Source organism: Oryctolagus cuniculus, chromosome 1 (genome assembly GCF_964237555.1).
Source record: "Oryctolagus cuniculus chromosome 1, mOryCun1.1, whole genome shotgun sequence".
Taxonomy (NCBI): Eukaryota; Metazoa; Chordata; class Mammalia; order Lagomorpha; family Leporidae; genus Oryctolagus; species Oryctolagus cuniculus.
Window position 1 is genome coordinate 160801627 of NC_091432.1, and position 26137 is coordinate 160827763.

Genomic DNA, 26137 nt, shown 5'->3' on the forward strand with positions numbered 1-26137 from the left:
AGCCGCACCCGCGTTTCGGGGGCCGGGGGAGCGGGAAGCTTGGAGTAACGAGCGAGCGAGTGAGCGAGCACACGCGGCCTGGCCACTTCCTACGCGCAGAGGTTGGCCACAGCCGCTGGTCAGCAAACCGGGGACCCCCTGAGGCTGCCGCGGAGGGGCGTGGAAGTCCCTGGCAGGCCCCTCAGGGACGCAGCCGCACGTCTCCCTCCCTGCCCTCGGCCTGGAGCCCGAGTGAGGGCTGGCGGGGCTCGCCCGAGAGCGCCTTGGGCGCGACGGGCAGCAAGAGGGCGCGGACACCCGGCATGCTCACCCGCGCGGCTGTGGCCGGGGTGCAGCAGCCAGCCGCCCGCCTCGGGCTCGCGCGGCGCGCGCACGCGGGTGGGCGTGGGAGGCAGGGGCGCTACTAGCACGCGGCGAGCGCGCGCGCGGGCGCGCTCCCTCAACAGGCCGGAGCGGCCCGGCCCCGCTGCGCGTCACGAGGGGCGAGCGAGAGAGCGAGCGAACGAGCTGGCGGGCGGGCGGGCGGGAGGGGAGCAGGGGGTGGGGCCGCGGGACCGGAGGGGCCCGAGCGGCAGCTGCGGAGCCCGAGCCGGAGCTGGGCGAGGGCGGCTGTGGTCGCGGCGACGGCGGCGCGGCAGCGGGAGAAGATGGTGGCGCTCGAGGTAGGAGCGGCTGGAGCGGAGCTTTATTCCCAGGCTTGGCACCGACGCTGTCATTAGCGCCGCCTGCTCCCGCGGGCCCGCGGACCCAGCTGTCAGGCAAGGTACCACGGCCGGGGAGGGGTGGCGGAGTGGGGGTGCCCGGCGCGGATGCCGCCCAGACCTAGCCCCGGTGCCCGCCGAAGGGGCAGGAGGAGCTGCATGGAACAATAGTGCCGTTGAGAGGGGACGGCGGGCGACGTCCAGGGGGCAGTGCCTGGAGCCGGCGAGCTCCAGCGAGGCGGGGGAAGGGGGCGTAGTGGGGAGACGCCGGGTGTCCGGCGCGCGCCGAGACCCCGGGGCTTCGGGGTCAGCGCGCGGGCCTGGTGACAGTCGCGACAGGAGTGTGTGTGTGTGTGTGTGAATGTGAGTGAAAGGTTCAGCAGAGGGGATGGGGGTGGCGGACCCAAGGGGTTGGGGGATGACATTTCCAGGAATCCCCGCTAGGATCCCTCCTCTCCTGCGACTCTCCGGGAGCAGGAGCGTGCCTATGGAAGCAGTGGGGCCGGCAGGATGCACTTGGGATGTGAAGTGCGGAGGGAGGCAGAGGGGTAGGCGCAGGTTTGTACAATCCCGTGGAAGCGTGTGGTTGTCTTCTCGCTCCCGGAGCTGCACCCTAAACCCACAGGTCTGCTAGTGCCAGGACTTGGGGCCACCGGCCCAGACTGTGGGGGCAGTGTTTGCTGTTTCGACCCTGCAACTCTGAGTCCTGCGTGCGGATGGCCGCGGGCAGGGGTTCTCACTTCCCCTTTCTCTGGCCCCATGACTTGGGGATGTGGAAGTTGGCATGTCGCGTTGGGGCGCACGCCCGGGAGAATGGTGATCGTGGTTGCACGTTCAGGGCTTGCTGGTGTGCCCAGGTTGGAAGCGAGCTGCCCGCCTGTGACACTGTTCTCCTCAGCCCCTCGACTGCAAGGGTCTTGGACTGTCTCCGCCGTTTCTGTCGTTTATCTCCTGTCTGACCTGAAAGGGGGGAGGGGGCGGTCTTTAATGGTTGCTCTCCCCTTCGCCGCAACTTTGCCAATCAACCAGATCTTCTCCCTCGCGTGGCCAAGCCCTGAAAAGCTTGTGGCTGAAGGATGAGCGGCCTTTGTGTTGGCTCCCTTAGAAGGAACTCTGGAGGTGTGCACAGGGAGAGAGATGGGAGAAGAGTCTTTAAAAAGAAGAGCAAGATCCTGCTGAGAAGTGTTTGGTGCCCTTTTGGCCAGCATCACCCAACCAGGGCGTTTACTGGAGGAAATGGGACACTTTATTTCTTCTGCTGGAGACAGCCACTCTCCAGGCTCTTACAATGGCTAGGTGGTGCCCTGTGTGTCCCTTGGGTACCGAAATATCCCAAGACCCACGGTGATGAGTTCCCTGGTTGGTGAAGTCCCTGCTTTGCTACTGGATAGGGTCCCCCCACCCCCATGGCATTTGGTCAATGTCAGGCTGGGAATAACTCATCCAGCGGGAACCAGGATGCAGAGACGCCTGCAGAGACTGTAGCTGGGTGATAAAGATAGGGTTGTGTAGGGCTGAATGGAGAGAGGGAGAGAGAGGAAGGGAGATGGCATATCCATGTGTGGGTCTGCTGCAGTTTGGCTCTCCGGTGGCCGTATTTCTCCTGCAATGTTCATAGGAGTGAATGCACCTTTACACTGAATACCTTGATTCTTCGTTGTTGAAATGTTGCATGACTAGATTAACCTGCCTAGGACATATTTTAGTCACAGCACCTTAAATTCTGCTGCATTGCTGTCAGAACCCAAACTGGCAGCCCCAGTCCTCTTTGAAAAGCCTATAGCAGTCATGGCTGTAGAACTAAATACATAACGTGTTGACACCAAATGTTTCTTTTCTTTTTTCTCTTTCTAAAATTTTGCTTTGCTTTCTTGGCAAAGATTACACGATATGGTTGTTACCTTGGAAAGAGCAAAATGAAGGCGATCCGTGGATGCTTTTGTCCCTCCCCATTTGTCTTCTCTTAATTAATGATGATGTATAGACCAGGAGCTCTTGAAGCTGTCAATGTAAAGTAAATTTTCCCATGTCCTTCAACTCAAGCTTCTAAAATTTTAATGTGAGGTTGTTGGATCTTATCCAAGATTTAAGGGTAGATTTATAAAGATGAATTTTGAATCCTAGTTCTTTTTTCTCTTATTAGTTCTGCCAAATCTTTCTAACAAAAGTGCTAATGGAATCAAAAAGGCATTCTAAGAGGTTTTGATTTTGGGGGAAAAAAAGCCATCATCTTTATATTTGCAAGTAAAACCAGGATGTAAATGTCTTACGAGAAAGTTTACGAATATTAAGAATTACCCAAGGTAAATGAACTGTTCAGAGAAAGAAGAATTATACAACAGCACAGTTGATGACTCAGGAATTAATGATTTCCTTTCTAATGTAAATGTGGTAATTTCTAAAACGCAGTGCCTGGCCCTTCTGAAGATTGGGCTGGCAAGGTTCATGCTGCAGCTCAAGCCCTGTAATTCAGTCCAGTAAACAGTCGTCTCTTCTGCCCTGGCCCGCAGCAAGTCATTCGTTTTGTGTGGATGCCTTCCCTTCACTTAAAGTAACATTAATGCTTTTCTTTCTCATTTATTGGAGCACTTAAAAGTGTTCTTTTATTTCTCAGAAGACTTGGAAGTAAAAGACATTGAAAATTGACCTATGAATCCCAAAGGAATAAAATGTGGTGCTGTGGGGAGATAGGGTATTTGTCCTACAAGGAAGAGTTCGTCATTGTTGTAGTCTCTCTAAAATGGAGATCATGGCAAGCAGGGAGACACACTTCATTTTCAGTAAGTTGAGTGACGAAGAAGTTGATGGGTCAGAAGAATGACAGAGTAGAAGCAAATGAGCCCCCTTGATAAGCTGAGACGAGTCCAATCCATTGAAAGGCAGAGAAGTTGAAAATATGAGCATAGGCTACAGTGATTGAATGAAGTCTTTAAGAAAATGGGAGGGTACTGGCTGAAGGCAAAGGCAGGACTCTTGGAGCCTGAAACCTAAGAGTTTTGAGGTGGAAAGAGAGAAATTCGGCCATGATCTTCTAAGTAAATTCTTTTTTTTTTTTTTTTTAAGATTTATTTACTTGAGTGGCAGAGTTAGAAACAGAGTGAGGGAGAGACAGATAAAGAGGTCTTCCATCTGCTGGTTCACTCCCCAAATGGCTGCAATGGCCGGAGCTGGGCTCGTCAGAAGCCAGGAGCTAGGAGCGTCTTTCAGGTCTCCCACATGGGTGCAGGGGCCCAAGCACTTGAGGCATCTTCTGCTTTCGCAGGCCACAGCAGAGAGCTAGATCAGAAGTGGGGCTTCTGGAACAGGAACTGGAGCCCATATGGGATGCCGTTGCTGCAGGTGGATGCTTAACCTAGCATGCCATAGTGCTGACTCCTCTAAAGAAATTCTGAGAAGAGGTGGGCAGGTGGAAGCTGGGAGTAGAATGACGAAGGATATTATGCATTGTAGAAACCTAGTGATGAGTTGTTCTTGGTGAATAAGATTATCGCTCAGCTATGAGCCTCCAGAGTTTAAGGAGCCTGAGTTTGTAGTGGAACCAATCAGTCCTTAATAATTAGAGTTTGACAATGACATTGATCACTTTTGTGGGAGTGAGCATATACTGTTGCTAAATACAGTACTTCCCCCCTTAAATGTGATAAAAAGAATGTCTACCTTTAAACTCACTGGAATAAAGGATTCCCCCTGAAGTATTTCCTGTGAATAATCTCTCTTGGGGATATCTGAGTTAAATGTATTAAAACATATCATAAAATAACAGGAAAAGACCATGTAAGTGGTTTTAAAAAGATGAACTTTTCCTGTATATAATTGCAAGATATGGCTTAACAGTGAGGTGTAAAGTTAATTTCTCAAAAGCAAAATCAAATATACCCCCTCACCTAGTACTGTACCCATCATAGATGCTCAGTATGTATTTGTCACATGAACATATGAATAATTTTTTTAGTAAGTGAGGTATAGTATCTGAGATCTAAAATGTCATTATTTTTTCTTTACATAACAGACATTGAATGAGTTATATTCTGTGGCTGTACAGGTTTATGATAGAATTAAAACTGCTTTTTTTATACTTTCTACACATATTGAGGATTTACCCTCCCCCGCCCCCACAAAAAACATTTTTCCAAAATAGTAGTGTGCTCTTTAGACCCAGGAGTTATGTGTTTGTGTCATGATTCCAGATGAGTTTGTGGCACTTCGACTGTGTTCAGTGACAATTTTGATGATTGTGAGGTTCGAGTGATTGAAATGCATTCATTCTTTGCAGAAATATTCATTGAATACCTTCTCTGTGCCAGACAGTCTTTTAGGCGAGGGATGCAGCAGGAAGGGAAACTTCCTGATATTACAGAGCTTTTGATGGGAGGAGATTAAAAATAAATAAACAAATACATAATATCTCAGGTGTTCAGTGCTATAAGGGTGGGGAAAAGAGAGAAGGCAGTGAAGTGTGACAGTGTCTGAGCTGATGTTATTTTGCAGAGGGTGATCAGGGAAGACCCTGAGTAAGATGGCTGAAGACATGAAGGAGTGAGCCATGCACATATTTGGGGCAGCACCCATGAGGCAGAGAGGATTCAAGACTAAAAGTCTCAAGGTGGGGTCATGGACAAGGATGATAGGGGAACCTCGTGGGATCGCCTGTATCACACCTGATAGAGCAGTCATGCAAGGATTCCACAGTCAAGGCGCTTTGTTTTGGATATTGAATAGGCAGCATCCCTAAGGCTGTGTCACCATGTGCTATGTCTGGGGTGACCTGTGAGTCAGTGCTACGTTTATGAGAAGATGGATGTCTTCATCTGTATGTATTTGAATGAGAACACTTAAAGAGTGACTCTGGCTGAGTAGTGGTGAAACACTAGTCAGTTGGAAGTAGTCCCTCTCCTTGGTGCTGCCGTGGTGCTCCTCTGTGGTCTTAGTCTTCTGCATGTTCCGTTTCTCACATGGAAGGTCCTCGAAGCCAGCACTATGCTTTGTCCATCAGGGTACACCCTACAGCACATAGAGACACTCTTTGTGTTAGGAAGGGATAAGTAAGTGCTTCCTGAAAGGAATGGACAAGACATTGCCAAAGACTGAAGAAACTTGGGTGTAAAGAATGAAGGTAAAACTCTACCCTGACTTCTGCAAACAGCTGTTTCTGAGAGGACACAAAGCTGAAGTGGTTCTTGCATGGGGACCATGAGACAAAACCTGGTCCAGATAGTTCATCTGGGAAGCAAGCCTGAGAAGCATAAAAGAGAGAGTGGAGAAAACAAGTTGGGGAAGGGAAGAAAGCCAGTAAGAAGTGGATTAATGAGCAGCTTACCACTGTGGGCAAGTGGGATTTGGTTTTGCTGGTATCATGTAGGCAACATCTTAGCATTTTCCACCAGGCAATGGGGAAATGAGGGTATGTAGCCATCACCTACCTGTGGGATGATTAAATCCCCAGCACCTGAGGGCTGCCAGTGTTAGCCTGGGCAAGCTCCAGAGGTAGCAGAGAAAGCCCCTGGGTACAGTAGCAGAGAAGCAGGCTGAGCTGGCTGTCATGGGAGGCAGTCACTGTGTGAGGGAGCTGTCCGTCAACGTTATAGTTATGTGGACGCACAAGTGGGCTGAAGGGACATGGAATCTCTGCTCTACCTTCAGAGATATCATAAAGAATGGTTAAACAGGTAGGAACTGGTTTGATAACAGTTATTGGTATTTTAATTCAAGGATTTTAATGTGCTGCTATGACTGTGTACAGTTCAGTTCACTTACAAACCAACTGTTGACAAGCCTATTGTCTGAGATGCTGATTGTCCTTTATGCCACATATAAGGTCTCTCCATTATAAAGTCACTCCTAGTTTTCTCACAAGGTTTTTAGAAAGGTTCTATGTCAACTTGAGTTTGTACATTCTTGGTTTATAGGTTAAGAGTGGAATGTCTAATTACATTTAACTTAAAAGTTTACTGGATTATATTTAAAATCATATAATATTAATGATTTAAAAATACTACATCTACTCTCACATTTTATGAAATAATTATTGGAATGTTTCACAAATTTCTTCAGCTTCAGTGTCTGCCATCATTCAGCTGTTCCTGGCATGGTCATTTCCATCTCACCTGTTTCAGACATGGTACGTCTTGAATTTCTTTTTTTTTTTTTTTTTTTTTGACAGGCAGAGTGGACAGTGAGAGAAAGACACAGAGAGAAAGGTCTTCCTTTGCCATTGGTTCACCCTCCAATGGCCGCCACGGCTGGCGCGCTGCGGCCGGTGCACTGCGCTGATCCAATGGCAGGAGCCAGGTGCTTCTCCTGGTCTCCCATGGGGTGCAGGACCCAAGCACGTGGGCCATCCTCCACTGCCTTCCTGGGCTACAGCAGAGAGCTGGCCTGGAAGAGGGGCAACTGGGACAGAATCTGGCGCCCCGACCGGGACTAGAACCTGGTGTGCCGGTGCCACAGGTGGAGGATTAGCCTAGTGAGCCGTGGCGTTGGCCTCTTTTTTTTTTTTTTTTTAAGATTGATTGATTGATTTGAAAGGCAGAATTACAGAGAGCAGAGGCAGAGAGAGAGACAGAGAGAGAGAGAGAGAGGTCTTCCACCTGCTGGTTCTCTCCCCAGGTGGCTGCAACAGCCAGAGCTGCACTGATCCGAAGCCAGGAGCCAAGAGCTTCTTCCAGGTCTCCCACATGGATGCAGGGGCCCAAGGACTTGGGCCATCTTCCACTGCTTTCCCAGGCCATAGCAGAGAGCTGGATCGGATGTGGAGTTCTGGGACTTGAACCAGTGCCCATTTGAGATGCCAGCACTGTAGGTGGCAGCTTTACTTGCTACACCACAGCATTGGCCCCATGTCTTGAATTTCTGTGTGATGCTGATACTGCAAACTTTATGCCAATTGCTGTGTGTCCATTCACATCACACAAGAGCATTTGCTCTTTCCCTTCTTCCCGTAGGTGTTTATCTACAACTCTACAACTCAGAGCCTCTGCCTTATGCAAGGGCATCCAATGCAGGCAATGGGTAGATCCATCCAGTAATAGCTACTTAAATTGATGTTAAAATCTTGGCTTCCTTTACTCACGTGTTCAATCATTGGCTGTGTTTCGGTCATACCATCTCCATAAGCTTCTTCATCTTATGTTGACCAGGCTGTTTTCAGGCTGTCTCAAGGAACCTCTGAAGCCTATGCCCATTGTCATCTTACCTGCACTCTACCAGGCCATGTGTTTTTGACATAATTTTCCCCTTTAAAGTCAGTTACCATCACATCCAGTATTAATGAATTGCTTGATTTCCAATTCCTTTTATTGTGTTAGAAACAGGCTTTTTGGCATTCTTGGGAAAGTAATTAAAAGAATACCCAGGAATATGGGAGACTTTGTAAGCACTCAAACCTAAAGCAACTTTCTCTTTTCTCAAATGTGCTTTTTTGGAGAACAGATATCTTGTCTTATTTTTGTCTATGTAAAGTGATCGTGGGAGGTTGTTGAGGTATGGCGGTGGTAAAACTGTCCCTGGCCACTTAAGCTTCCTCTGCAGCCTCCTTTTATCTGTTCCATGGTGGATTAATTAGTGTACGATTAGTGTGAAAAATAGAACATGTTTTTTTGCATAGAGTAGTTCACTGGCCATCATTCCAAATAATGTAATCATTTATGCTTCTCACTTTTGATAAATTTGTATCTTGAGATCACTTCTGTATTCACTAACAGGCATACCTTATTTTAAAGAAGTATCCCTAACAAGATATGCATAAATCCTTTTATCCCCTGTAAATTGTGGCATATTTTAAATGCAGGGGAAGATCTTGTCCTTTAAAGAATTTCTACTTACCAGGAATAATTTCCACCTAACTTGGCTATTCAATGATTTAGGATTTTAATACTCAACTTAACTAGGGAAGATTATACTATATTGCAATGGTTTTTACACATTTTGACCATGGCTTCTAGGGAGAGTTTGATTTATAGCACAGCCTAGCAATGTTGATTGTGTGTAAACACACACACACATCACTGAAACAAGCATCATTCAACAACTCTTGTGTCTTACCATGGGTGCTACATCTGATATTTCTTATCCTCGTTGATTTTTTCTACTCATTTATTTTGTCAACCCATGAAACTTATTTCCCCATGAATGGGTCCTGCCATGCGGTTTCATACACACTGCTGGGTTGTCCCTCAACCATCAGATGAGTGCTTATTTTCTTATAGTATGAAATGATTTTGTGTCGAGGTGTCTTTTCTCCTCGTTTGTTTTAAATCATTAGCATGCTTGGGGACTTGGTGGTGTGGGTGTACAGTATCATAGTAATCATGAGAAACTTCACTTTGGAATATTCACTTCATTTCTGAAAGAAGAAATTATTCGTGTGGAAATTGGAGAGTGGAGTAAGATGATTGGGTGGGTTCTTGAGCCCACACCCACTGTGGCAGAGATGGTGGGAGGGGGCCGAGTCACCAGGTACCCACCCCTGAGTTCAAGGAGCTGGTTCAGCTGTTGGTGAATCATAAGGTCTCAGCAGCTTGTCACCTGCACTGGGAGGGGAGTGGGGCCAGCCTTGCAACTTGGGTCGGGTCGAGGCACAAGGTCCATCTTCTTTACAGGGCTGATTCCTCATGGGAGTCTCCCTGCTCATACCCCTCACAGCTCTTTCCTGCCCTTCTCCCTTTCTGCCTATCTCCATGGCTGTTGGCCTGTTGCCTCCAGAGTTCTAGAAGTTAACTTCAATTACTTAATTTTTAGATTTTAGCCTAATATACTTCTTTCAAGATGCTAAAGTTTCATACTTTTTTTCCCACTTACTTTTCTTTCCAATAATTTTGAAAATGTGAGAGTCTTTGTTTCCTGAGCTGATACCTAGGTGAGTCCTATCCAAAAGGAGCTAGAAGCTGTCCCACAGATGGGACGTTTCTGTAGCGTTGGGTCGTTTGACAGTCTAACCTGATTCAGGTATGATCATCTCCTTCATGGTTCTCTGGTTGTCTAATGGATGCACCTGTTAATGCCTTTGTAGAAATCTCAGCATTACAAGCACCAAGTGCTGGGCCTTGTGCTCAGTACCATCCATAGCCAGCTCATTCGCTGCTCGCAATGATCTTGTTTCCTCTTCATAGCACATCAGGAGAGAACTTACACGCAGGGCTATACATAGGCTCTCTGAGCTCCTCTCTGTGACAAAGGCACAGGGCAAAGAAAGCTCCTGGCCCCCTTGTTCACTGGCCCAGCAGCAGCCCCACACTGTACCTGTCCCAGCCGGGCTGTCTTGTGGATGCCCTCATCCCACCTGGGATATGTGTGAGTGTGTATGTCTTGCTGTGTGCTCCTGTTGCACCAGCGTCTCTCCAGCCTTTGCACCATGAGGGGGTATGGGCTCAGGATGAGTTGTAATAGGATGCTGCCATAATTAGCCTCCAACAGTGAACAAGTCTCCAGGTTGGGTTGAGCCTTGGCTTCCCCAGCTGTAAGAGGCAGAATAATGAAATCTGTCATTCCTGTGACTTCCCCCACCAGGCCAATGCAGGGTCAAATGAGACATAAAGGACTGGGGAAAAGTGATGCCGTTTGTGTCATTTCCTTTGTGAGGATGTTGAGCAGAAGTGACCCCCTACTCCTACTGTCGAGGGCCTCTTTCCTCTAAACCTGGGATCCACAAGCTTTCTGGGAGAAAGGGAGAAGGGGTAGGGCCTGATAGTGAATAGGTTTATCAGGCCATATGGTTTCTATTGCCACTTCTCTGCTGTGCTGTTCCAGTGTGAAAGCAGTCGTAGACAGTGCGTAAGCCAATGAGTGTGGCTGGATTCCAATAAAAGTTTATTTATGGACACTGGAATTTGAAATTTGTATCATTTTCTCATGTCACAAAAGTTTGACTCTTCTTTAGATTCTTTTCAACCATGTGAAAACATAAAAAACCATCCTTAGCTCTCATGCAGCGCAAAAACCAATGGTGGACTGGAGCTGTCGTGACCCCTGGCGGGAACTCCCCTGGCACTTTGAACTACTTTGAACTCCAGCAGCATCTGATGGTGACCTTTGCATCTCTCTCTCTTGTCCTTCCAAAATATACACCTTACCACCCACATTTCTTTCCTCCCTTAACCCTTGGAAGGATGATGTATTACACTTAACATAGAATGCCACCCCACACACGTGTATCCCATATGCTGAATCAATGGACACAAGAAAATCACTTGCTCTTTGGTATATCCCCTGTTCTCCCATCTTAAAAAGAAATTCTGCCTGTTCTCTGGTAAACCTTTAGGGAAGATTGAGTTAACATTATGTGATTAAATGTAAGGGCTTTGAGATTCTTGCTTTAAAATCTACCACTCCAACCCCCCATGCTATCAACCATAAAAGGAAAAGAATGTCAGGGAAGAAAGAAGGGAAAAACAAACAGACCAAGCAAACCAGCATCTCAGCATGCAAGGGGCTTACCAAAGAATCAAGCCTGGCCGAGGTCCCACGGGCTCTCTGTCACTATCAGGAGCTCTGCACTGGCTGGAGAGCTTTGGAGCTTTGGCTGCCGGCAGTCCTACTGTTTGGTGAGCTTTCCCAACAGTGTAAGATGGGGACCAGAACTCTGTGTGTTTGACTATAGAGATGAGCTGACCGAATGAATGTACTTTCTTCTTTATCTATGTTTCCCTGTGTGTGTGCACAGGGATCGTGCACATTGCCCTGAAGAGCAAAGCCTTGAACACAGCTCCTTTTGTACTTCTGAATAAGAAAAGGCTTGGAGGTTGAATTATTGTGAAATATATAAATGTAACTTTTTAAATCTCAAAATACAATGGGCAGAAACTGGTTGCTGGAATTATAGCAGGATGTATGTGTGCATATATTTTTCCAAACATTCTGTGATAAACACATATACTACTACACTTATAGTAGGGTGGAGCCCTGATAAGTCCATCGTAAGTTGAAAATATCCAAGTCAGCAGAGCACTTAATACCTATAAGCCATGCAACACCGTAGCTTAGCAACGCAGGACGGTGCAGGGCATAGTTTGTTTCCCGCCATGAGTGCCTGACTGCCAGGGAGCTGCAAGTCACTGCTGCTGCCCAGCTTCTCCGGAGACGATCGCACCGCATATGGCGAGCCCGGGAAAAGATCCAGATTCAAAATGTGAAGTACAATTTCTACTGAATGCGTATCACTTTCGCAGCACCCTAAAATTGAACCATCGTCAGTTGGTGACTGTGTGTTACCTGTACCAAGGATATTGTGTGTGTGTGTGTATATATATATGCATGTTTAAGAAAAGACTACACTAGCAAATTGAGACCAAAGTCATGACTACTGTAGACTCCTTATGCAGTGTGTTAAGGAAAGGAACCACTGAGTCCGCTTCCAAGTAAGTACTTAGCTATTTTAGCCTAAACTACATCCCTCTGCCACACGTGTGAAAGGATCCACAGTGCATGGGAAGGAAATGATAAAGTGTGCTTTGACTTGGTTTAAATGGTGAACGTTAGTAGGTGATGCCTGGGCTGGAAAACAGAGCACAAAGCCCCACATTAAAAGTACACCTGCTGGCACCGCAGCTCACTAGGCTAATCCTCCACCTTGCGGCACCGGCACACCGGGTTCTAGTCCCAGTCGGGGCACCAGATACTGTCCCGGTTGTTCCTCTTCCAGTCCAGCTCTCTGCTGTGGCCCGGGAGTGCAGTGGAGGATGGCCGAGGTCCTTGGGCCCTGCACCCGCATGGAAGACCAGGAGGAAGCACCTGGCTCTTGGCTTTGGATTGGCGCAGCACGCCGGCCAACAATGAGCCATAGCGGCCACTTGGGGGGTGAACCAACGGAAAAAGGATGACCTTTCTCTCTGTCTCTCTCTCTCACTAACTCTACCTGTCAAAAAAATTTTTGTAAAAAAAGTACACCTCACATCTGAGTCATGTGAGACACATGCAGGCTATTGGGGGAAGAGTGGAGAATGAGAGGCTCAGGGCTCTGTTTGCTGTCACTTCTGTGCTGCTGGGAGGCACAACATAGCACTTCCTGGCAGAGTGAAGACTGGTTCCAGATCACAGTCAGTGATGGATGCATAGGGGCTGGGCCCCCTGGGAGGGCAGGCTTAGGGAGGAGCACATGGTGTTGGGGAGGTAATTTTATCTATCTGTCTACAGCCTCTCGTGTGAGCTGAGGCTCCCCTTGAGAAGGAAAGAATCACGTGCTTATGCAGGTAGGAGACTCGTTTCATTTCTTACATTATCTGCACAGTGCGCTTACCTTCTTTCTGAGACTTGTTTTTCTATTTCCTACTACCCACTCCTCTTTCTTTCTTCTACTTGGGGAATTGCAGTGGGCTTGTTTACATCTTTTCTGTATTTTGATAACTCCCTTTTATGCTGGAGGTTTCCAGCAAATGGTTATCATTGATTGTCCACTCATGAAGGATGGAGACTGTGAAGCTAGCCAGTCTGTAAATATCTTAGGTCAGACTCCCTAGAAGTGGACATCAAGAAGAAGGGGTGTGTGTGTGTGTGTGTGTGTGCTGCTTTATTAAGGAGATGCTCCCTGGGGAGCCCAGGAAGGGAAGGGGAAGAAGTCAGACAAGCTATGAGCCCAAGGTGACTTCATCTTGGTCCCAGTGGAGCTCTGGAGTATAAGTCAGCCTGCCGCTGTGTCTGCCTGAGGCAGTGGGGGTTGGCATGTCAGACTCTGTGCTGTCAGCTATTGGTTAAGGGCTCCCCAGGAAGAAGGGCATAAATTTTCAGGTATTTTTGGCTTTCCACCTGAAAAGGCAAAGCTAATGCAGCCCTTCCAAGAAGAGCAACAGGTGCTAGCTGTTGGATGGGAAAGCACATTGGCAGCAGGGACCTGCACAGGAGCAGTGACACTGTCCACCTGCAGACCCAGGACCACTCTTGAAGGGGGTCAAGCAGGGAACCTTGAAGTCCCTTCTCTGGGAATCCTCAAACACCACTCCTTTTCCTGAGGGATAGCTACTGGCTCCCAGTGGTTTATGTGCATCTTTCAAAAAAAGTTTGAGGGAAAACAGAATTGAAAGGTAAGTCTAATTAGATGCAAAAAATTGAAATCTATACCTACAACGGATACTCAAAAAGTTCCATGAAAATACATATTGTTTTTAAAAGTGCATGGATTTCAAACTTTTTTGCACCAGAAAGCCCCCTTGTCTTAAAATTCTGTTTGTGAATTAATTTTCTGAAGTCCTTTTTATGTGTGTAGCAACGAGCAGAGGGCTGAGGATTGAACTGTTCTGGTGCAGTCAGTCCCCTGTTTCCTAGCCTTCTCCACCTCTTTGTTTGCTAGGCTTGGGGTTCTCAAGTACAATAATCCCAAAGAAATGTATTGAAATCTATTTGTGACTGTTCTTTCTTTCCTTCTATTTGTGGACTTATACCTGATCTATACCTTTATACTCAGTTAAGTGGGGTCATGCTGCTTTTAACCAGCTGGCTTAAGTAAAAGCTAGAGGGGGACTAAAAGTAGTGACTGCTAGAGTGTGTGTGTGCTTAAACAGCTCTGTCCCTGCAACTTCATGAAAATAGGCTGGTAGTTAGAAATTGGCCAACTTAAGTCTCAACTAGCAAACTGCTAGAGTAGTCTAAATGAATAGTTAACAATCTGTGACAACAATTAGCTGGATATTGGGTGCCTATGCTAGTGTTGATATCTTTGCACTAAGTGAGAGGACTTCTGTCTTCTCCAGGGTTTTTGAATATTAACATCAGACACAGGTCAACAAACTGCTGGTGTCGGCACAAACCATGGTTCCTATGGCACCACATCAGAGTTTAATCTTCAGAACTGAATGGTAAAGAGAAATCCAGAGTAATACATTTGGCAGGCTCAGAAAACACTTATCTTGTTGTTCAAGGAAATCTCAAAGCAGTCACCCTCTGTAACAGGTTTATTGAATGGATTAGATTCAACAGGATGCAAATACAACCGCCTCTACTTCTCTCACCCTCCTTCCTTCCCACTAAAGAGACTTATTTTCTCTTCCTGCTAAAATAAAATCTTAGGAAGTCTCTTAGATTTCCCGTTGATCCTTAGGCAGTGAAAAGTCCAATTCCATTTATTAATCATATAATACAGTCTTGGGCCGGCGCCGTGGCGCAGTAGGTTAATCCTCCGCCTGTGGTGCCAGCATCCCATATGGGCGCTGGTTCTAGTCTCAGCTGCTCCTCTTCCAGTCCAGCTCTCTACTGTGGCCTGGGAAAGCAGTAGAAGATGGCCCAAATCCTTGGGCCCCTGCACCCACATGGCAGACCAGGAAGAAGCACCTGGCTCCTGGCTTCGGATTGGCACAGCTCCAGACGTTGTGGCCATTGGGAAGTGAACCAACGGAAGGAAGACATTTCTCTCTGTTTCTCCTTCTCACTGTCTGTAACTCTACCTCTCAAATAAATAAATAAAATCTTTGAAAAAATCATATAATACAGTCTTGTGTGTTTAATAATAATTCCAAACTCCTGTCTAATTTTTGATTATTAAAACTTGTAGCATGATTTAAATATATAAAGAGCAGAAATACCAAGTTTATAGATTGTTAAATTTTTGCATATCAGGGAACCTGTGTAACTAGTACTTGCACCAAGATACACTTCCTGCCCCCAAAGAGGCTCCCTCATGCTGCTTCTCAGCCAACATCCACCACACCAAAGGTGATCACTCTGCTGACTTTGATCACTGTGGAATAGTTTTACCAACTTTTAACTTCAAATAAATGAAACCATATGGCACATAACTTTTTTTATGTCTGACTCTTTAACATGGTTTTAGCAATTAGGATTATTTTAGTGATTAAGGTGCCACTTGGGACACCTGCAACCCATATCAGAGTGCCTGCATTTGAGTCTTAGCTCCACTTCCAGTCTAACTTCCTGCTACTGGACGTCCCAGGAAGCAGCAGTGATGGCTCAAGTGCTTGGGTCCCTGCCACTTACTTGGGAGATCCAGATTGAGTTCTAGGCCCTGGCTTTGCCCTAGTCCAGGCCTGGCAATTGTGAGCATTTGGGCAGGAACCAATGGATGGAAGATAACTGTCAGTCTCTATCTCTCCACCATTCAAATAAAATAAATAAATACAAAATTTAAAATATATTATTTTAGTGATAACATTCATGTTTAATGTGTATCAGTGGTCCATTCCATTTTATTGCTGTCTTGTCATTCATTATGTGACTATACTGAGTTGATCCATTTTTCTATTCAAGGACATTGGTGTTGACTCACTGTGAACATTCATCTGCATTTGTTTTTGTGCACCTATACTCTGATTTCTGTAGGGTTTGTACTCAGGATGGAATTGCTGGGTCATAGAATTGAGGTAACTCTATCTTTAGGGATACTGCCGAACAGTTTCCAGCATGAATGTACCAACTTATCATTCCCACTAGCAATTTTTAAGAGTTGCCTGCACTCCAGTGTGTGAGCACCTGGTATTCTGCCATTCATTTAGCTTTAGCTATTCTGGTAAGTGTGGGGTGATGTTAAACTTGTCTAATTTTAAGCCTCCTCTCCTCCAGCTCAGGCAGCCTGTTTCTGTGTAGTCCACACTATGACCACAGGAAACACACACCCTGGTTCTGTCAGCAGGACCAACGCCTTTTGCTTTAGACAGCACCCAACCCTTGCTCTGCTAGCTCCTACGAGCCTTTGCATTTCTCCCAGCAAAAGTCAGATGCCCACACCTGGGTCCCCTAACCCCCAGAGGGCCTGTCTTGAAGTTTGTTGTGAAGCTTTCCTTACTTGGTGTATTGGTCTGCTTGGGCTGCCATCATGAAATACCACAGACTCAGGGGGCTTCAACACAAATTTGTTTTCTCACAGTTCTGGAGGCTGGAAGTCCAAGATCAATGAGCTTGCGGGTCTGGTTTCTCCTGGAGACGCTCTCCTTTGCTAGAGATGGCAACTACTGACCTCACATGCTCTTTCCTCTATGTGCTCATGTCCCTGGTGTCTCTCCCTCTTCTTACAGTGACACCAGTCATGTTGGGTAGAGCCTCACTGTCACGATTTCATTTAAGCTTATTGGCCTCTTTAAAGGCCCTGAGTTCAATGCAGTCGCACTGGGCAGGTTAAGACTTCCTCATAGGACTTTAGTGGGGGACACAATTCAACCCATAATACTTGGTTTGGTGTGAACGTGGTGGAGTGTTCTGCCAGTTCTCCCAACAATACGTGATGTAATCAAGCAGCAGTCAGTTTTGTTCAAAAGTACAGTCTGGCGTGATTTAAATTACTAGCTGGAAAGATGTCTTTTTTTAAATAATAAATCTAAAAACTTACAAGAAAGTGCATAAAGTCCACAAGTCTTAAGGGTATAGCTTGGTGAGTGTTACAGATACATCACCCAGTGTATAACCCCCCAGTCAATGTACAGAACACTGCCAGTACCCTGGAGGAGGATTTTGTATCCTTCCCATTCTGTGCCGGCTCCCCGTCCCCAGAAGTAGCCACTATTGTGACTTCTGTCATGATTGAGCAGTGTAGGTGATTCCTAAACTTCATATAAAGAAGATCAAATGTATGCTCCTGTCCAGATTACTTTCCTTGACATGGTGTCTGAAACAAATCCATGTCATCACATCTGTAGTTTGTCTTTGCTCTTATGGCATTGAACTGTATAAGCACACAACAATTTGGTTAGCCATTCTCCTGTTGAGAAACATCTCAGTTATCTGCAGCCTTGGGCTGTTGTGAACAAAACTATGAACATTCTTGCATATATCTTTCTGTTCTCGTTCGTATTTCTTGGGTATATATTTATGAGTGGAATGTCTTGGTGATAGGGATAGGCTTGTGTCCAGTTGGAAACATTGTAATCAACTGTTTTTATAATGCACACCTTTCTTTTGATGTAATCTTAACATATGTTCCTCATAACTCAAAGATAGATGTAGATACACATGCTGTGCTTTGAAGCAGTAATTTATTTTTGTTGACTTTTTCTGATTTTATTGTCTAATTCAGATAACTGAATGTGATTTTGTTTCCTTATATATCAGAGGTAAATGAGGTATGTGCTTGTGAATTCACTGGATAAAAAACAGGTTATTCATGCATATTTGAGGAATGTTTTGTCACACTCTGTTAAGAAACCAATAACCATCCACTAACAGACATTTTGTTTGTTTTAACTGCATCAACAAGGTTATGCTTTCAGAATATTTTCATTAAAAATCTTTCTGATTAACAAACCAGTGCATATTTTAATTTTAACATCTTAGTTGTAAACATTCTAACCAGAATATAAGTTTTAGCCAGAATGCTATAAAGTACCTTTTAAAAACACTTAGCAATAATAAAATCACAAACATTTGTGTATTGCTTACTATCAGCAGCATACGACACTGCTTAAAGCACTTGACTTCCATTAGCTCATTGAATCCTCCCAGCTACTCTATACGTGTACTGTATAGGGTTGTAGTGTATGCCCTCATTTTACAGATGAACACCCTGATGCACAGATGGCTTAAATGACCTGCCCAGCATGGCACAGCTGGTTAATGATTGAGCCAGGGGTTGAATGTAGGTTGCCAAGGTCCAGGATCTGTGCACATATAACCAGTGCACCACACTGCCTTGTAACTCAGTCTCCCAGCTCCCTGTTAATCCATGGGCGAGGAGGCCATGGAAAAGAATAGTCCTGCTTTCTCCTTACGTAGATGTCTTCTTGGTTTAGACTGAAGCAACAACAGTTAAAAACCATCATCATTATTTAATGGATTCCATGATCAGATGCTTAAAGGATGCCAACTTGCTGTCATCATCTTCATCAATCCCACCAGAATAATAACACCCTCCCCTTTTTGCAAGCCTGGAGTCATACCCGGGAGATCTGTTTAGAGGAGACTGTATGTTCTTCCACATCCTGAGAGCCTTAAACACTAATGCTTGTATGGCAAGAGGAGGCTTCTAGGCAAATTAGACATTCACCACTGTGTTCCAGATATGAGCTCCTTCCCAGTGTTACCCTTGGCCATGTCTGTTTGCCTGTCTTTGTTTTATATCCACAGTGTCAGCCCCCTGTAAGGCCCTGTGGTTGATGACAGCAGAGCCCAGGAACTCCCTTTCCTCAGGGACCCTTAGGGTTGACCACAGGAGACAGGCATTTACAGAAAACCACATAGTGTCAATGCCCCTGAGCAGGGCTGGGAGGAGAAGTGGGGCACCAATGTGTGACTGGGAGACAGATTCTGTTCAGCTCAGTCATCAAGGGCTTCTCTCTGGGCAGAAGGAAGAAGGTGTGCCAAGGTCCAGGAGGGAAAAGTGGCCATCATCTGGCTAGAGACGGAGCCAGGACGTGGTCAGGCAGGACTGCTGCGCTGCCTCTGGGGGTTTGCTCTTTATTCTGAGAATAAGAGGAAGTCAGCTTAGCACTTCAAATAAAGGAAAGGCATGCTCAGATTGGTGCTCTTCTGTGATCCTACATTGGAAAGGGGACGAAAGAGAAGGCCCAGGGTTTGTAGACATTTTGCAGAGGGAAGGTGATTCCCATTAGGAGGGAATTGCAGTGCCTTGAGGGGTATGTGGTAGTTGGAAATCTGTCAGCAGTGCTGGAGAAAAATGGGCAGACTGGAATGATATCAGCAGGTGAAGCTATCAGGCCTTGGTGGTGCATTGGGTGTGGGAAGTCAGGAAATTACAAGCATCAGGGCTGACTCCTAGGCTCTCATTCATGCTGCCAGTCATGGATGGGAGGGATGGAAGTGTCTGGTTGAGAGGATGGAAAGAAAGCAGAGAAGCTGTAAACTTGGAGGTGTCTGGGAGACCTGCAGAGAAGTGCAAGGTGGACCCTTACATACAGACCTAAAGGCCCCAGAGGAGTTCTGGAGCAGAGATGGTTTCCATCAAGCATCACAGGTTTAGAAATCATAGTAACTAACCTGGATGGATGATTTGAGCTTTCCCAAGGCAGATGCTTTAACAAGGCAGCATGGATGAGGGCAAGAGCAGGGAACCAGGAATCAGAAGAGAATCATTGGGTTTGCCCCTGTCCAAAGCCACAGACTTCATCTGAACTGCCTCTGGGGCTTACCTTGGAGTCCTAAAGCAGTAGAGCTCTCTCATAGCTGGTGGTGTGTGCTCTTAAATTGAAAACATCTCTATGGCCTGAAGAATAAAGATTTTTTTTTGTCTACTGTTAAGTGAACAAATAGACTGCAAAGAGAAATGGCTTTAGAGATGGTTTCTCAGTTTGTAAGTATTTGCTCCATTTTCATCATAGGTGAGTGGTGTGTTTAAAATGTTTGTAATGTGTCTACATGTGAACATGGCTGCCAGTAAAGGCGACAGGGTCAGCCACCGAGTCACTGGGAACCTTAGTTGGATATGCAGTGCTTTTGGTGTATCAAGGCAGCATATCCAACTCCTTATAACTTTAATGTAAAGGAAAATGCTCTCATGCGTTCTGACCTCAGCTCTAGGATAGTTTTATTTCTTACCCTTTTCTTGTCTGTCTTTGTTTTTCCCTAGGGACACCATTCTTGGTGACACATGGTGAGGCCAGGAGTCTGGTGGCTGCTCCCTGTGAGCAGCCAGCAGACAGGAATTTTAACCACGCCCTTCCCTTCCCAGCAGGTAGCCAGCATTTACCTGTTTGGGGCTGTAGATGAGGACATCCTAGGGGTGACCAGTCCTGCACAGATGGGGCTGGAATGTGGCTCCGTCTAGTTAGCAATGGCCAAAAACTTGAAGCCACACAGCTGTGACCTTCAAGCCCTGCCTTTATCAGCTAAGTGTTCTAATTCCCTGAGAAGCCAGCCACTAAAATCCCAGTCAACAGTCTGCACATTTTATTAAAAAGGACTTATCTTAGCTTCACTGTTCGTTAAGCACCTTTTGTTTGATTTCCTAGAAAACAATACTGCAGGGAACATTTTAGTTGAAGGCTTTTGAATTCTCTATACTGTAGCATTGTTCTATTTTTGCATACTTGCCTGTGCTTGTGTCTTTACATTTCATAGCATATTTTCCAGTGCATTGAGGAAGCAACTTTTAAGGACTGGTAGTTTGAGGAGGTTTGGTTTTCAGCTTCATGACATGTGTATCGTAAACTGTCGCTGTCCTGACCTTGACTCATAACTTAAGAATAAATTTGGGGAAAATACAGTCAGGAAGCCTGAGAAGGAAGTGATTGACTTGGTTATTGTCCACCCTGAAAGCTGTCTGATAGAGATTATGTGCAATATTTGGAATTTGGCCGGCTACTTTACTGTGGGTTTTTAAAGTACTTGCGGTACCCAGCTACTTTGCAAAATGCTGATAAACTCATGGGAAGATGGGTGTGGTTTATAGCTTGATTTTAAGAGTAACGGTTTATGAAACTTAGATGCTGTATCTGAGTGAGTCAAGTCATAATAAAATAGCAGCACAAAACTGCAGACTTGAGATTCCGCAATTTGCTTTCTTTTCGCTGGCTTTGTGAAGGAAAAGGTTAAGATCAATGGATAAGCTTTCTAGGCTTGATCAGAGTGTGCGCTTTCTGAACAACAGCAGCAAGAACCTGTAATCTCATTGAGGTGTCTTGCTGCTAATGAAACCTCAGGGCCCAGCTTCAGATGCTTCATCTGATGGCTGGGGTTTTCCACTGCCATTACAAGGACACTGAACTTGTTGAGGGCTTTCTGAATGTTAAGTAGTGATGCATTCTTCAGCAAGGCTTCAGGCAGAATTGCGAACATGTTAGGAATTTCGCATCTTCTCCCCAGAGTTCCAGGTGATTAAAAAGCCATCCACCAGCCTGTGCTTCCCTGTGTACCAGGACTTTGGCATGGAGGGCACTGAAAGACCCAAAGAAGCAGAGTTAACCACAGGTGCCTGGGCGTCTGGGTGTGTCTGGGACCACCTCCTTTGACTCCCCTTCTGCCTTGGTTTGAATGTCCCCTTGGAAACTCACATTGAAAGGTAATCCCCACCTTCATTTATCTATGGTGTTTGGAGAAAGGGCCTTTGGCTGTAACTGGGATGAGATAAGGCTAGGATGGTCCCCCGGGTGATGAAACCAGTACCTTTCTACGCAGAGGAAGAGAGCTGAGCTCACACACACTTGCCCTGTCTAGCTGTGTGATGCATCTCACCAAGTCACGATGCAGCAAGAAGGCTCCAGCCAGACACTAGGGCCATGCTTTGGATTTCCCAGCCTCCAGATCTGAGACCCAGATAACCTCCATTCTTTATACATTCCCTAATCAGTGGTATCCTGTTATAGCGACTGAAAATGCACTAGGACATCTCCCAACCATGGAACCACATGAGCCATAAAAAGCAGGAGACACATGGAGCCATTGCTGATAAAGCCGATGGGAAACTGTGGGTAGATATGTAGCCACCAGTGACTGTCTGGAGTTAGCGTCACTCATGCTGTCAGCCCTGGCACAGCAGGGGCAGCATGGGCCTTCAGGTGGAGAGCAGACCAGACTGCCCTCCTATGGACAGACAGGTGAGAGAGAGTGGTGGAGGCAGTGAGGAGGGGGGAGATTGAAGCTGGGAATGACCAGGACTCCCAAACTTTCCATGAGGAGGGGTGAATGTCAAGGAGTCAGGTGGAACTGGGGTGGGGCTGGGGAGGTCCGCAGTGCCACTCCCTATGAATCCTTTGTGGGAGCATCAGACCAAGCAAAGAACTTGTCCCGAAAATGTTCCGAGTGTGATCTGCATACCTGCATAGATGGGTTTTCATTTGCTTTAAAAATGACTTTTTACCAAAACATCACCTGTGCCCCATAAAGTTGTACAGTTATTATCCATCAATAAAAAATTATCATTCAAGAATGATATGCACATGGTAGAGAATTTAATCAACTGAATTTAAATAAAACAGGAAATCCATATCACTCATTATCCCAATCAGCCCAAGGTAATGGGGTAATGGCTGTTAATGTTTTGGTGTACTTTTATCCTGTTTATGTAACAGAAGTACTGAATTTATACTATATTGTATCTTGCTTTTTTCACTTAACAATATCATAAATAAGTCTTAATAAATCTAGAAAATGATTCTTAGAGGTCAAAATAAGTCATTTCCCTTTTCAGTTTATATGTTAGAGAACTCACGTTCAGCTGATTGTAAGATTAGTGAATGTGGGGCTGGTGCTGTGGCACAGTGGGTTAATGCCCTGGCCTGAAGTGCTGGCATCCCATATGGGCACCGGTTCTAGTCTCGGCCGCTCCTCTTCCAATCCAGCTCTCTGCTGTGGCCTGGGAAAGCAGTAGAAGATGGCCCAAGTCTTTGGGCTCCTGCACCCACATGGGAGACCAGGAAGAAGCTCCTGGCTCCTGGCTTCGGATCAGTGCAGCTCCGGCGGTTGCGGCCAACTGGGGAGTGAACCAGTGGATAGAAGACCTCTCCCTTTGTCTTTTTCTCTGTCTCTCTCTCTTTCTCTGTAACTCTGACTTTCAAATAAGTAAATAAATTTTTTAAAAAAATATTAGTGAATGGATATAGATGTGTGGGATTCAAAGTGAAATAAAATGTTTGTGATATTCATGTTTATCAGTCAAGGTTCTTAGATACAAGCCCCCAGAAGTGACCAGCTGACCAAGCAGAAGAGCGATTGGACAGCTGGAGAGCCCGGATGAAGGCTGAACTTCCTGGAACAACACCCAGTACTGTGCCTCGGAACTGGTCTGACAAGGGAATGCCACCTCTGCCAGCTCGCGGTGCCATGTGACTTCTGTGTCAGGAACACCACAGCTGGCTCTGCCATCATCAAAGCACTTCTGTGCTCATCCACACGACCCCTGCCTCTCCTACTAGCACGAGAGAGAGAGAGAGAGAGAGAGAGAGAGAGAGAGCATGCCAGAGATATGCCTCCTTCCGGTTTCACAGTGAGAGCTCCCGTCCCCCCTTCTGGGCAGGGTTGCCTGGTTGGCAGAGCTCAACTGTCCCTCTGCCTTTTCCCCAGCTGCAAGGGCAACTGGACAAGCAGCTATTCTAGTCTTTTCCCTCCGGCTTGGGGGAGGTGATCTTGCCTTGCCCCAGTCTGGACTCTCAGCGGTGGACTTGCCAAACACAGACCACAGCAGAGGCAGTGAGGAGCCAGGTGAAAGGAACACATTTTGCCTTTGCTGTGCTTTTGAGTCTGTGCCTTAACTGATGTCTTCAGATAGCTGTCCAACTTCCTGTCTTGATCACATTAGAGACATTGGCTTCCATTCTGTAGATTCATGTAACTGGAACAAGTTAGTCTGTCTTTCTTGCTTATCCTACAGGCCAATGAGTAACAAATACGATGAAAATACATAAAAAAACAATGAAGAACATATGGTTATTCAGCCCCTCAACCAGTGCCTTTGTCCTCTTTGCATTCCAGCCTCATCTGAAACTGTTACCCTGAGGATTATACTCCATATCAAAATAAACAAGGCTGGCCTGTCTCCTTGGAGGCTTCTCACACCTCTGTCACCTCCACCCCTTCCCCTACTCCTGTCCCTACACATACTTCTGGTTGCTTGAAAAAACTGTATGTATCCTTCCCTTCATGTTATTTACTGAGGCTGTCTCTGCTTCCAAAACCCTATTCAGGCCCTTGTCATCTTCTCCTAACAATCACAGTCTGTCAGTCTGCTCATGTCTGCCAGACATTGTCTGCCCCTGCTGAGAAAGCAGCAATGGCTCTTGAAACAAAGCATCGGGGCCAGCGCTGTGGCACAGCGGGTTAAGCCACCGCCTGCAGCACCAGCATCCCATATGGACATGGGTTCAAGACCCGGCTGCTCCACTTCCAATCCAGCTCTTTTCTGTGGCCTGGGAAAGCAGTGGAAGATGGCTTAAGTCCTTGAGCCCATGCACCTGTGTGCAGGGAAGAAGCTCCTGGCTCCTGACTTTGGATCAGCACAGCTCCAGCCATTGTGGCCAATTGAGGAGTAAACCAGCAGATGGAAGACCTCTCTCTTTCTCTCTCTCTCTCTCTCTCTCTCTCTGCCTCTGCCTCTCCTTCTCTCTTCTCTCTCTGTATAACTCTGTCAAATAAATAAATCTTTTTTTAAAAAAGAAACTTATAGCATAAACTCTGTTTCCCCATTTCCAACCAGCACACAGCTCTCAACAGACATCTCCAGGGTCCCCTTCTGGAACGAATGACTGTCACCTCCCAGATGCACCTGTCTCCAGGCTTCCCTCTTATTGGGTCCTAGCCTAGAGTACCTTTCTCCCACCTCCATATTTTAAAACATCAAACATTCTCCACTCTTTTATTTCTAAACTTCTGTTGTATCTGTGGTTATTTCTCCTTTTCCATGCTGTTTTATTGGAACCGTCTCTCATTTTTCTTGGTTGGTCTAGGCACAGGTCTATCTTAGCAAACCCTTTAAAGAACCAACTTGGTTTTGTTATTGTAGTTCTCTAATGTATTGATTTCTACCCAAATTGTTTTCTTCTTTTTGTCCCTTTGGGTTTTCTGTGGTATTGTTTTCCCAACTTTTGGATTTGAATACTTATCTACTTATTTCTAAAGTTTTGTTTTCTGATAAATATATTTAAAGCCATTCATTTTCCTTTAAAATCAATTTAGGATCTCCAGGGTTTTCACATTTAATATTTACATTTTAACCCACTTCTAAATTTTTTTCTTCTCCATTTTTCAAGGCCTTTTAAATGTTCTTCCTCCTTAACATCTTTCCTGTTATACTTGTAGCATCTATGTCGCTCCACCCTCCACGATCTGCCTTATGAATTACTCATATGTGTATATTTTAGTCTCTGCACTTAAGTCTGTCCTTTGGCAGCGGGTAAGGACTGTGGGTCATTCATCTCTTCTGTTCTGACCCTAGTACAGTGCAACGCTAACAGGTGGTCACGTGTCATAAATTACCGAGTGCAAAGGTTTTTTTTTTTTTAATTTTTAGCTTCCATGTGCTGAATGATCAATTAGTAAATACCAATCCAGAATCGTTAGTTAAGTATTTTCTACTTACAAGTCATTGTGCACAGTCCTGTGGATGAGTTTAACGGAGCTTAAATTCTTGACGTTCCAGATGAGAATGGTCAAGGTAGAAACAGGGTTGCTGGACCTCTGTAGGATTTCTTAAAAATGGAGCTCTGTGGTGAGTGTGGGTCTTTTGGAAGGGGAAAGCCAAGTGGAGGCTGCCAGAATGTGAGTGAATGGCTACAAAATAACTGAGTCGAGTGTGCTATTGAGAACCAAGAGTGACATTTTGGGGGATGGGACAAAAACAGTGTTGGCATCAAAAGAGTACAAAATAACAAAATAGGCATGGAGGGAGAGTCCCCCATGTGACATTCACAGGAGGAATAAGTGGTCTGTGATGTGGTCCTTCAGGTTAATGTAAACATTAGCACTTTGGACAGCCAGCACTTACAGAGCATCTACTCTGATGCTGCGAGTCCTAGCGATACAGTAGGGAACGTAACATTTCTCACTCACATGGAGCTTCCATTCTAGAGTAGGGGGAAAACAGATACTAAATAAATAAACAAGTAGGTCTTTTTGATTCTTGT

At 45.9% G+C, this 26137-nt stretch overlaps 1 protein-coding gene across 3 annotated transcripts in view; it reads left to right on the forward strand.

Annotated features, from left to right (window-relative positions):
- Positions 1–516: 516 nt before the first annotated feature.
- APBA1 (amyloid beta precursor protein binding family A member 1) overlaps positions 517–26137 on the forward strand; it is a 212973-nt gene continuing 187352 nt past the window's right edge. The window contains exon 1 of one of the 3 annotated variants that reach the window (XM_051846441.2): positions 517–763. The gene's annotated coding sequence lies outside the window, so the exon portion shown is untranslated. The remainder of the gene's footprint in view (positions 764–26137) is intronic. The other 2 variants (XM_051846428.2, XM_051846433.2) reach the window with 2 other exon arrangements.